Below are 13,550 nucleotides of genomic sequence, written 5' to 3'. Positions count from 1 at the left end.
TGTATATCAAGTTAAAAAATTTGTACGCTGGTGTCTGTTTGGTACCAAATGATTCTGTAATCAATGTACTATTAAAATGTATAATCGATGAATTTTTGGCTCGTCTTAAAATATTAGAAATCGATACTTTTTTACCGCTGACCCTATGCGACGCAACCTTATTTTATGTATATCAAGTTAAAAAATTTGTACGCTGGTGTCTGGTACCAAATGATTCTGTAATCAATGTACTATTAAAATGTATAATCGATGAATTTTTGGCTCGTCTTTAAATATTTGTAATCGATACTTTTTTACCGCTGACCCTATGCGACGCAAACTTATTTTATGTATATCAAGTTAAAAAATTTGTACGCTGGTGTCTGTTTGGTACCAAATGATTCTGTAATCAATGTACTATTAAAATGTATAATCGATGAATTTTTGGCTCGTCTTTAAATATTTGTAATCGATACTTTTTTACCGCTGACCCTATGCGACGCAACCTTATTTTATGTATATCAAGTTAAAAAATTTGTACGCTGGTGTCTGTTTGGTACCAAATGATTCTGTAATCAATGTACTATTAAAATGTATAATCGATGAATTTTTGGCTCGTCTTAAAATATTAGAAATCGATACTTTTTTACCGCTGACCCTATGCGACGCAAACTTATTTTATGTATATCAAGTTAAAAAATTTGTACGCTGGTGTCTGTTTGGTACCAAATGATTCTGTAATCAATGTACTATTAAAATGTATAATCGATGAATTTTTGGCTCGTCTTAAAATATTAGAAATCGATACTTTTTTACCGCTGACCCTATGCGACGCAACCTTATTTTATGTATATCAAGTTAAAAAATTTGTACGCTGGTGTCTGTTTGGTACCAAATGATTCTGTAATCAATGTACTATTAAAATGTATAATCGATGAATTTTTGGCTCGTCTTAAAATATTAGAAATCGATACTTTTTTACCGCTGACCCCATTCGACGCAACTTTATTTTATGTATATCAAGTTAAAAAATTTGTACGCTGGTGTCTGTTTGGTACCAAATGGTTCTGTAATCAATGTACTATTAAAATGTATAATCGATGAAAATTTGGCTCGTCTTAAAATATTAGAAATCCATACTTTTTTACCGCTGACCCTATGCGACGCAACCTTATTTTATGTATATCAAGTTAAATAATTTGTACGCTGGTGTCTGTTTGGTACCAAATGATTGTGTAATCAATGTACTATTAAAATGTATAATCGATGAATTTTTGGCTCGTCTTAAAATATTAGAAATCGATACTTTTTTACCGCTGACTCCATTCGACGCAACTTTATTTTATGTATATCAAGTTAAAAAATTTGTACGCTGGTGTCTGCATGCTATCAAAAGATTCTGTAATCAATGTACTATTAAAATGTATAATCGATGAATTTTTGGCTCGTCTTTAAATATTTGTAATCGATACTTTTTTACCGCTGACCCTATGCGACGCAAACTTATTTTATGTATATCAAGTTAAAAAATTTGTACGCTGGTGTCTGTTTGGTACCAAATGATTCTGTAATCAATGTACTATTAAAATGTATAATCGATGAATTTTTGGCTCGTCTTTAAATATTTGTAATCGATACTTTTTTACCGCTGACCCTATGCGACGCAACCTTATTTTATGTATATCAAGTTAAAAAATTTGTACGCTGGTGTCTGTTTGGTACCAAATGATTCTGTAATCAATGTACTATTAAAATGTATAATCGATGAATTTTTGGCTCGTCTTAAAATATTAGAAATCGATACTTTTTTACCGCTGACCCTATGCGACGCAAACTTATTTTATGTATATCAAGTTAAAAAATTTGTACGCTGGTGTCTGTTTGGTACCAAATGATTCTGTAATCAATGTACTATTAAAATGTATAATCGATGAATTTTTGGCTCGTCTTAAAATATTAGAAATCGATACTTTTTTACCGCTGACCCTATGCGACGCAACCTTATTTTATGTATATCAAGTTAAAAAATTTGTACGCTGGTGTCTGTTTGGTACCAAATGATTCTGTAATCAATGTACTATTAAAATGTATAATCGATGAATTTTTGGCTCGTCTTAAAATATTAGAAATCGATACTTTTTTACCGCTGACCCCATTCGACGCAACTTTATTTTATGTATATCAAGTTAAAAAATTTGTACGCTGGTGTCTGTTTGGTACCAAATGGTTCTGTAATCAATGTACTATTAAAATGTATAATCGATGAAAATTTGGCTCGTCTTAAAATATTAGAAATCCATACTTTTTTACCGCTGACCCTATGCGACGCAACCTTATTTTATGTATATCAAGTTAAATAATTTGTACGCTGGTGTCTGTTTGGTACCAAATGATTGTGTAATCAATGTACTATTAAAATGTATAATCGATGAATTTTTGGCTCGTCTTAAAATATTAGAAATCGATACTTTTTTACCGCTGACTCCATTCGACGCAACTTTATTTTATGTATATCAAGTTAAAAAATTTGTACGCTGGTGTCTGCATGCTATCAAAAGATTCTGTAATCAATGTATTATTAAAATGTATAATCGATGAATTTTTGGCTCGTCTTTAAATATTTGAAATCGATACTTTTTTACCGCTGACTCCATTCGACGCAACTTTATTTTATGTATATCAAGTTAAAAAATTTGTACGCTGGTGTCTGCATGGTATCAAAAGATTCTGTAATCAATGTACTATTAAAATGTATAATCGATGAATTTTTGGCTCGTCTTAAAATATTAGAAATCGATACTATTTTACCGCTGACCCTATGCGACGCAACCTTATTTTATGTATATCAAGTTAAAAAATTTGTACGCTGGTGTCTGTTTGGTACCAAATGATTCTGTAATCAATGTACTATTAAAATGTATAATCGATGAATTTTTGGCTCGTCTTAAAATATTAGAAATCGATACTTTATTACCGCTGACCCCATTCGACGCAACTTTATTTTATGTATATCAAGTTAAAAAATTTGTACGCTGGTGTCTGTTTGGTATCAAATGGTTCTGTAATCAATGTACTATTAAAATGTATAATCGATGAAATTTTGGCTCGTCTTAAAATATTAGAAATCCATACTTTTTTACCGCTGACCCTATGCGACGCAACCTTATTTTATGTATATCAAGTTAAAAAATTTGTACGCTGGTGTCTGTTTGGTACCAAATGATTCTGTAATCAATGTACTATTAAAATGTATAATCGATGAATTTTTGGCTCGTCTTAAAATATTAGAAATCGATACTTTTTTACCGCTGACCCCATTTGACGCAACTTTATTTTATGTATAGCAAGTTAAAAAATTTGTACGCTGGTGTCTGTTTGGTACCAAATGGTTCTGTAATCAATGTACTATTAAAATGTATAATCGATGAATTTTTGGCTCGTCTTAAAATATTAGATATCGATACTTTTTTACCGCTGACCCTATGCGACGCAACCTTATTTTATGTAGTATATCAAGTTAAAAAATTTGTACGCTGGTGTCTGTTTGGTACCAAATGATTCTGTAATCAATGTACTATTAAAATGTATAATCGATGAATTTTTGGCTCGTCTTAAAATATTAGAAATCGATACTTTTTTACCGCTGACCCCATTCGACGCAACTTTATTTTATGTATATCAAGTTAAAAAATTTGTACACTGGTGTCTGTTTGGTACCAAATGGTTCTGTAATCAATGTACTATTAAAATGTATAATCGATGAAATTTTGGCTCGTCTTAAAATATTAGAAATCCATACTTTTTTACCGCTGACCCTATGCGACGCAACCTTATTTTATGTATATCAAGTTAAAAAATTTGTACGCTGGTGTCTGTTTGGTACCAAATGATTCTGTAATCAATGTACTATTAAAATGTATAATCGATGAATTTTTGGCTCGTCTTAAAATATTAGAAATCGATACTTTTTTACCGCTGACCCTATGCGACGCAACCTTATTTTATGTATATCAAGTTAAAAAATTTGTACGCTGGTGTCTGGTACCAAATGATTCTGTAATCAATGTACTATTAAAATGTATAATCGATGAATTTTTGGCTCGTCTTTAAATATTTGTAATCGATACTATTTTACCGCTGACCCTATGCGACGCAACCTTATTTTATGTATATCAAGTTAAAAAATTTGTACGCTGGTGTCTGTTTGGTACCAAATGATTCTGTAATCAATGTACTATTAAAATGTATAATCGATGAAATTTTGGCTCGTCTTAAAATATTAGAAATCCATACTTTTTTACCGCTGACCCTATGCGACGCAACCTTATTTTATGTATATCAAGTTAAAAAATTTGTACGCTGGTGTCTGTTTGGTACCAAATGATTCTGTAATCAATGTACTATTAAAATGTATAATCGATGAATTTTTGGCTCGTCTTAAAATATTAGAAATCGATACTTTTTTACCGCTGACCCCATTCGACGCAACTTTATTTTATGTATAGCAAGTTAAAAAATTTGTACGCTGGTGTCTGTTTGGTACCAAATGGTTCTGTAATCAATGTACTATTAAAATGTATAATCGATGAAATTTTGGCTCGTCTTAAAATATTGGAAATCCATACTTTTTTACCGCTGACCCTATGCGACGCAACCTTATTTTATGTATATCAAGTTAAAAAATTTGTACGCTGGTGTCTGTTTGGTACCAAAAGATTCTGTAATCAATGTACTATTAAAATGTATAATCGATGAATTTTTGGCTCGTCTTAAAATATTAGAAATCGATACTTTTTTACCGCTGACCCTATGCGACGCAACCTTATTTTATGTATATCAAGTTAAAAAATTTGTACGCTGGTGTCTGTTTGGTACCAAATGATTCTGTAATCAATGTACTATTAAAATGTATAATCGATGAATTTTTGGCTCGTCTTAAAATATTAGAAATCGATACTTTTTTACCGCTGACCCCATTCGACGCAACTTTATTTTATGTATATCAAGTTAAAAAATTTGTACGCTGGTGTCTGTTTGGTACCAAATGGTTCTGTAATCAATGTACTATTAAAATGTATAATCGATGAAATTTTGGCTCGTCTTAAAATATTAGAAATCGATACTTTTTTACCGCTGACCCTATGCGACGCAACCTTATTTTATGTATATCAAGTTAAAAAATTTGTACGCTGGTGTCTGGTACCAAATGATTCTGTAATCAATGTACTATTAAAATGTATAATCGATGAATTTTTGGCTCGTCTTTAAATATTTGTAATCGATACTTTTTTACCGCTGACCCTATGCGACGCAACCTTATTTTATGTATATCAAGTTAAAAAATTTGTACGCTGGTGTCTGTTTGGTACCAAATGATTCTGTAATCAATGTACTATTAAAATGTATAATCGATGAATTTTTGGCTCGTCTTTAAATATTTGTAATCGATACTTTTTTACCGCTGACCCTATGCGACGCAACCTTATTTTATGTATATCAAGTTAAAAAATTTGTACGCTGGTGTCTGTTTGGTACCAAATGATTCTGTAATCAATGTACTATTAAAATGTATAATCGATGAATTTTTGGCTCGTCTTAAAATATTAGAAATCGATACTTTTTTACCGCTGACCCTATGCGACGCAACCTTATTTTATGTATATCAAGTTAAAAAATTTGTACGCTGGTGTCTGTTTGGTACCAAATGATTCTGTAATCAATGTACTATTAAAATGTATAATCGATGAATTTTTGGCTCGTCTTAAAATATTAGAAATCGATACTTTTTTACCGCTGACCCCATTCGACGCAACTTTATTTTATGTATATCAAGTTAAAAAATTTGTACGCTGGTGTCTGTTTGGTACCAAATGGTTCTGTAATCAATGTACTATTAAAATGTATAATCGATGAAATTTTGGCTCGTCTTAAAATATTAGAAATCCATACTTTTTTACCGCTGACCCTATGCGACGCAACCTTATTTTATGTATATCAAGTTAAAAAATTTGTACGCTGGTGTCTGTTTGGTACCAAATGATTCTGTAATCAATGTACTATTAAAATGTATAATCGATGAATTTTTGGCTCGTCTTAAAATATTAGAAATCGATACTTTTTTACCGCTGACCCTATGCGACGCAACCTTATTTTATGTATATCAAGTTAAAAAATTTGTACGCTGGTGTCTGGTACCAAATGATTCTGTAATCAATGTACTATTAAAATGTATAATCGATGAATTTTTGGCTCGTCTTTAAATATTTGTAATCGATACTTTTTTACCGCTGACCCTATGCGACGCAACCTTATTTTATGTATATCAAGTTAAAAAATTTGTACGCTGGTGTCTGTTTGGTACCAAATGATTCTGTAATCAATGTACTATTAAAATGTATAATCGATGAATTTTTGGCTCGTCTTAAAATATTAGAAATCGATACTTTTTTACCGCTGACCCCATTCGACGCAACTTTATTTTATGTATATCAAGTTAAAAAATTTGTACGCTGGTGTCTGTTTGGTACCAAATGGTTCTGTAATCAATGTACTATTAAAATGTATAATCGATGAAAATTTGGCTCGTCTTAAAATATTAGAAATCCATACTTTTTTACCGCTGACCCTATGCGACGCAACCTTATTTTATGTATATCAAGTTAAATAATTTGTACGCTGGTGTCTGTTTGGTACCAAATGATTGTGTAATCAATGTACTATTAAAATGTATAATCGATGAATTTTTGGCTCGTCTTAAAATATTAGAAATCGATACTTTTTTACCGCTGACTCAATTCGACGCAACTTTATTTTATGTATATCAAGTTAAAAAATTTGTACGCTGGTGTCTGCATGCTATCAAAAGATTCTGTAATCAATGTATTATTAAAATGTATAATCGATGAATTTTTGGCTCGTCTTTAAATATTTGAAATCGATACTTTTTTACCGCTGACTCCATTCGACGCAACTTTATTTTATGTATATCAAGTTAAAAAATTTGTACGCTGGTGTCTGCATGGTATCAAAAGATTCTGTAATCAATGTACTATTAAAATGTATAATCGATGAATTTTTGGCTCGTCTTAAAATATTAGAAATCGATACTATTTTACCGCTGACCCTATGCGACGCAACCTTATTTTATGTATATCAAGTTAAAAAATTTGTACGCTGGTGTCTGTTTGGTACCAAATGGTTCTGTAATCAATGTACTATTAAAATGTATAATCGATGAAATTTTGGCTCGTCTTAAAATATTAGAAATCCATACTTTTTTACCGCTGACCCTATGCGACGCAACCTTATTTTATGTATATCAAGTTAAAAAATTTGTACGCTGGTGTCTGTTTGGTACCTAATGATTCTGTAATCAATGTACTATTAAAATGTATAATCGATGAATTTTTGGCTCGTCTTAAAATATTAGAAATCGATACTTTTTTACCGCTGACCCTATGCGACGCAACCTTATTTTATGTATATCAAGTTAAAAAATTTGTACGCTGGTGTCTGGTACCAAATGATTCTGTAATCAATGTACTATTAAAATGTATAATCGATGAATTTTTGGCTCGTCTTTAAATATTTGTAATCGATACTTTTTTACCGCTGACCCTATGCGACGCAACCTTATTTTATGTATATCAAGTTAAAAAATTTGTACGCTGGTGTCTGTGTGGTACCAAATGATTCTGTAATCAATGTACTATTAAAATGTATAATCGATGAATTTTTGGCTCGTCTTTAAATATTTGTAATCGATACTTTTTTACCGCTGACCCTATGCGACGCAACCTTATTTTATGTATATCAAGTTAAAAAATTTGTACGCTGGTGTCTGTTTGGTACCAAATGATTCTGTAATCAATGTACTATTAAAATGTATAATCGATGAATTTTTGGCTCGTCTTAAAATATTAGAAATCGATACTTTTTTACCGCTGACCCTATGCGACGCAACCTTATTTTATGTATATCAAGTTAAAAAATTTGTACGCTGGTGTCTGTTTGGTACCAAATGATTCTGTAATCAATGTACTATTAAAATGTATAATCGATGAATTTTTGGCTCGTCTTAAAATATTAGAAATCGATACTTTTTTACCGCTGACCCTATGCGACGCAACCTTATTTTATGTATATCAAGTTAAAAAATTTGTACGCTGGTGTCTGTTTGGTACCAAATGATTCTGTAATCAATGTACTATTAAAATGTATAATCGATGAATTTTTGGCTCGTCTTAAAATATTAGAAATCGATACTTTTTTACCGCTGACCCCATTCGACGCAACTTTATTTTATGTATATTAAGTTAAAAAATTTGTACGCTGGTGTCTGTTTGGTACCAAATGGTTCTGTAATCAATGTACTATTAAAATGTATAATCGATGAAAATTTGGCTCGTCTTAAAATATTAGAAATCCATACTTTTTTACCGCTGACCCTATGCGACGCAACCTTATTTTATGTATATCAAGTTAAATAATTTGTACGCTGGTGTCTGTTTGGTACCAAATGATTGTGTAATCAATGTACTATTAAAATGTATAATCGATGAATTTTTGGCTCGTCTTAAAATATTAGAAATCGATACTTTTTTACCGCTGACTCCATTCGACGCAACTTTATTTTATGTATATCAAGTTAAAAAATTTGTACGCTGGTGTCTGCATGCTATCAAAAGATTCTGTAATCAATGTACTATTAAAATGTATAATCGATGAATTTTTGGCTCGTCTTAAAATATTAGAAATCGATACTATTTTACCGCTGACCCTATGCGACGCAACCTTATTTTATGTATATCAAGTTAAAAAATTTGTACGCTGGTGTCTGTTTGGTACCAAATGATTCTGTAATCAATGTACTATTAAAATGTATAATCGATGAATTTTTGGCTCGTCTTAAAATATTAGAAATCGATACTTTATTACCGCTGACCCCATTCGACGCAACTTTATTTTATGTATATCAAGTTAAAAAATTTGTACGCTGGTGTCTGTTTGGTACCAAATGGTTCTGTAATCAATGTACTATTAAAATGTATAATCGATGAAATTTTGGCTCGTCTTAAAATATTAGAAATCCATACTTTTTTACCGCTGACCCTATGCGACGCAACCTTATTTTATGTATATCAAGTTAAAAAATTTGTACGCTGGTGTCTGTTTGGTACCAAATGATTCTGTAATCAATGTACTATTAAAATGTATAATCGATGAATTTTTGGCTCGTCTTAAAATATTAGAAATCGATACTTTTTTACCGCTGACCCCATTTGACGCAACTTTATTTTATGTATAGCAAGTTAAAAAATTTGTACGCTGGTGTCTGTTTGGTACCAAATGGTTCTGTAATCAATGTACTATTAAAATGTATAATCGATGAATTTTTGGCTCGTCTTAAAATATTAGATATCGATACTTTTTTACCGCTGACCCTATGCGACGCAACCTTATTTTATGTAGTATATCAAGTTAAAAAATTTGTACGCTGGTGTCTGTTTGGTACCAAATGATTCTGTAATCAATGTACTATTAAAATGTATAATCGATGAATTTTTGGCTCGTCTTAAAATATTAGAAATCGATACTTTTTTACCGCTGACCCCATTCGACGCAACTTTATTTTATGTATATCAAGTTAAAAAATTTGTACACTGGTGTCTGTTTGGTACCAAATGGTTCTGTAATCAATGTACTATTAAAATGTATAATCGATGAAATTTTGGCTCGTCTTAAAATATTAGAAATCCATACTTTTTTACCGCTGACCCTATGCGACGCAACCTTATTTTATGTATATCAAGTTAAAAAATTTGTACGCTGGTGTCTGTTTGGTACCAAATGATTCTGTAATCAATGTACTATTAAAATGTATAATCGATGAATTTTTGGCTCGTCTTAAAATATTAGAAATCGATACTTTTTTACCGCTGACCCTATGCGACGCAACCTTATTTTATGTATATCAAGTTAAAAAATTTGTACGCTGGTGTCTGGTACCAAATGATTCTGTAATCAATGTACTATTAAAATGTATAATCGATGAATTTTTGGCTCGTCTTTAAATATTTGTAATCGATACTTTTTTACCGCTGACCCTATGCGACGCAACCTTATTTTATGTATATCAAGTTAAAAAATTTGTACGCTGGTGTCTGTTTGGTACCAAATGATTCTGTAATCAATGTACTATTAAAATGTATAATCGATGAATTTTTGGCTCGTCTTAAAATATTAGAAATCGATACTTTTTTACCGCTGACCCTATGCGACGCAACCTTATTTTATGTATATCAAGTTAAAAAATTTGTACGCTGGTGTCTGTTTGGTACCAAATGATTCTGTAATCAATGTACTATTAAAATGTATAATCGATGAATTTTTTGCTCGTCTTAAAATATTAGAAATCGATACTTTTTTACCGCTGACCCTATGCGACGCAACCTTATTTTATGTATATCAAGTTAAAAAATTTGTACGCTGGTGTCTGGTACCAAATGATTGTGTAATCAATGTACTATTAAAATGTATAATCGATGAATTTTTGGCTCGTCTTAAAATATTAGAAATCGATACTTTTTTACCGCTGACTCCATTCGACGCAACTTTATTTTATGTATATCAAGTTAAAAAATTTGTACGCTGGTGTCTGCATGCTATCAAAAGATTCTGTAATCAATGTACTATTAAAATGTATAATCGATGAATTTTTGGCTCGTCTTTAAATATTTGAAATCGATACTTTTTTACCGCTGACCCCATTCGACGCAACTTTATTTTATGTATATCAAGTTAAAAAATTTGTACGCTGGTGTCTGCATGGTATCAAAAGATTCTGTAATCAATGTACTATTAAAATGTATAATCGATGAATTTTTGGCTCGTCTTAAAATATTAGAAATCGATACTTTTTTACCGCTGACCCTATGCGACGCAACCTTATTTTATGTATATCAAGTTAAAAAATTTGTACGCTGGTGTCTGTTTGGTACCAAATGGTTCTGTAATCAATGTACTATTAAAATGTATAATCGATGAATTTTTGGCTCGTCTTAAAATATTAGAAATCGATACTTTTTTACCGCTGACCCTATGCGACGCATCCTTAATTTATGTATAGCAAATGAAATAGTTTGTATGCTGTTGTCTGCTTGGTACCAAAAGATTCTGTAATCAATGTACTATTAAAATGTATAATCGATGAATTTTTGGCTCGTCTTAAAATATTAGAAATCGATACTAATTTACCGCTGACCCTATGCGACGCAACCTTATTTTATGTATATCAAGTTAAAAAATTTGTACGCTGGTGTCTGTTTGGTACCAAATGATTCTGTAATCAATGTACTATTAAAATGTATAATCGATGAATTTTTGGCTCGTCTTAAAATATTAGATATCGATACTTTATTACCGCTGACCCCATTCGACGCAACTTTATTTTATGTATATCAAGTTAAAAAATTTGTACGCTGGTGTCTGTTTGGTACCAAATGGTTCTGTAATCAATGTACTATTAAAATGTATAATCGATGAAATTTTGGCTCGTCTTAAAATATTAGAAATCCATACTTTTTTACCGCTGACCCTATGCGACGCAACCTTATTTTATGTATATCAAGTTAAAAAATTTGTACGCTGGTGTCTGTTTGGTACCAAATGATTCTGTAATCAATGTACTATTAAAATGTATAATCGATGAATTTTTGGCTCGTCTTAAAATATTAGAAATCGATACTTTTTTACCGCTGACCCCATTTGACGCAACTTTATTTTATGTATAGCAAGTTAAAAAATTTGTACGCTGGTGTCTGTTTGGTACCAAATGGTTCTGTAATCAATGTACTATTAAAATGTATAATCGATGAATTTTTGGCTCGTCTTAAAATATTAGAAATCGATACTTTTTTACCGCTGACCCTATGCGACGCAACCTTATTTTATGTATATCAAGTTAAAAAATTTGTACGCTGGTGTCTGTTTGGTACCAAATGATTCTGTAATCAATGTACTATTAAAATGTATAATCGATGAATTTTTGGCTCGTCTTAAAATATTAGAAATCGATACTTTTTTACCGATGACCCCATTCGACGCAACCTTATTTTATGTATATCAAGTTAAAAAATTTGTACGCTGGTGTCTGTTTGGTACCAAATGGTTCTGTAATCAATGTACTATTAAAATGTATAATCGATGAAATTTTGGCTCGTCTTAAAATATTAGAAATCCATACTTTTTTACCGCTGACCCTATGCGACGCAACCTTATTTTATGTATATCAAGTTAAAAAATTTGTACGCTGGTGTCTGTTTGGTACCAAATGATTCTGTAATCAATGTACTATTAAAATGTATAATCGATGAATTTTTGGCTCGTCTTAAAATATTAGAAATCGATACTTTTTTACCGCTGACCCTATGCGACGCAACCTTATTTTATGTATATCAAGTTAAAAAATTTGTACGCTGGTGTCTGTTTGGTACCAAATGATTCTGTAATCAATGTACTATTAAAATGTATAATCGATGAATTTTTGGCTCGTCTTTAAATATTTGTAATCGATACTTTTTTACCGCTGACCCCATTCGACGCAACTTTATTTTATGTATATCAAGTTAAAAAATTTGTACGCTGGTGTCTGCATGGTATCAAAAGATTCTGTAATCAATGTACTATTAAAATGTATAATCGATGAATTTTTGGCTCGTCTTAAAATATTAGAAATCGATACTTTTTTACCGCTGACCCTATGCGACGCAACCTTATTTTATGTATATCAAGTTAAAAAATTTGTACGCTGGTGTCTGTTTGGTACCAAATGATTCTGTAATCAATGTACTATTAAAATGTATAATCGATGAATTTTTGGCTCGTCTTTAAATATTTGAAATCGATACTTTTTTACCGCTGACCCCATTCGACGCAACTTTATTTTATGTATATCAAGTTAAAAAATTTGTACGCTGGTGTCTGCATGGTATCAAAAGATTCTGTAATCAATGTACTATTAAAATGTATAATCGATGAATTTTTGGCTCGTCTTAAAATATTAGAAATCGATACTTTTTTACCGCTGACTCTATGCGACGCAACCTTATTTTATGTATATCAAGTTAAAAAATTTGTACGCTGGTGTCTGTTTGGTACCAAATGGTTCTGTAATCAATGTACTATTAAAATGTATAATCGATGAATTTTTGGCTCGTCTTAAAATATTAGAAATCGATACTTTTTTACCGCTGACCCTATGCGACGCATCCTTAATTTATGTATAGCAAATGAAATAGTTTGTATGCTGTTGTCTGCTTGGTACCAAAAGATTCTGTAATCAATGTACTATTAAAATGTATAATCGATGAATTTTTGGCTCGTCTTAAAATATTAGAAATCGATACTAATTTACCGCTGACCCTATGCGACGCAACCTTATTTTATGTATATCAAGTTAAAAAATTTGTACGCTGGTGTCTGTTTGGTACCAAATGATTCTGTAATCAATGTACTATTAAAATGTATAATCGATGAATTTTTGGCTCGTCTTAAAATATTAGATATCGATA

The sequence above is a fragment of the Prenolepis imparis genome, unplaced genomic scaffold (genome assembly GCF_030444845.1).
Source record: "Prenolepis imparis isolate NDT839.2.m4 unplaced genomic scaffold, iyPreImpa1.0 SCAF_20, whole genome shotgun sequence".
NCBI classification, from domain to species: Eukaryota; Metazoa; Arthropoda; class Insecta; order Hymenoptera; family Formicidae; genus Prenolepis; species Prenolepis imparis.
This window is presented reverse-complemented; position numbering follows the sequence as displayed.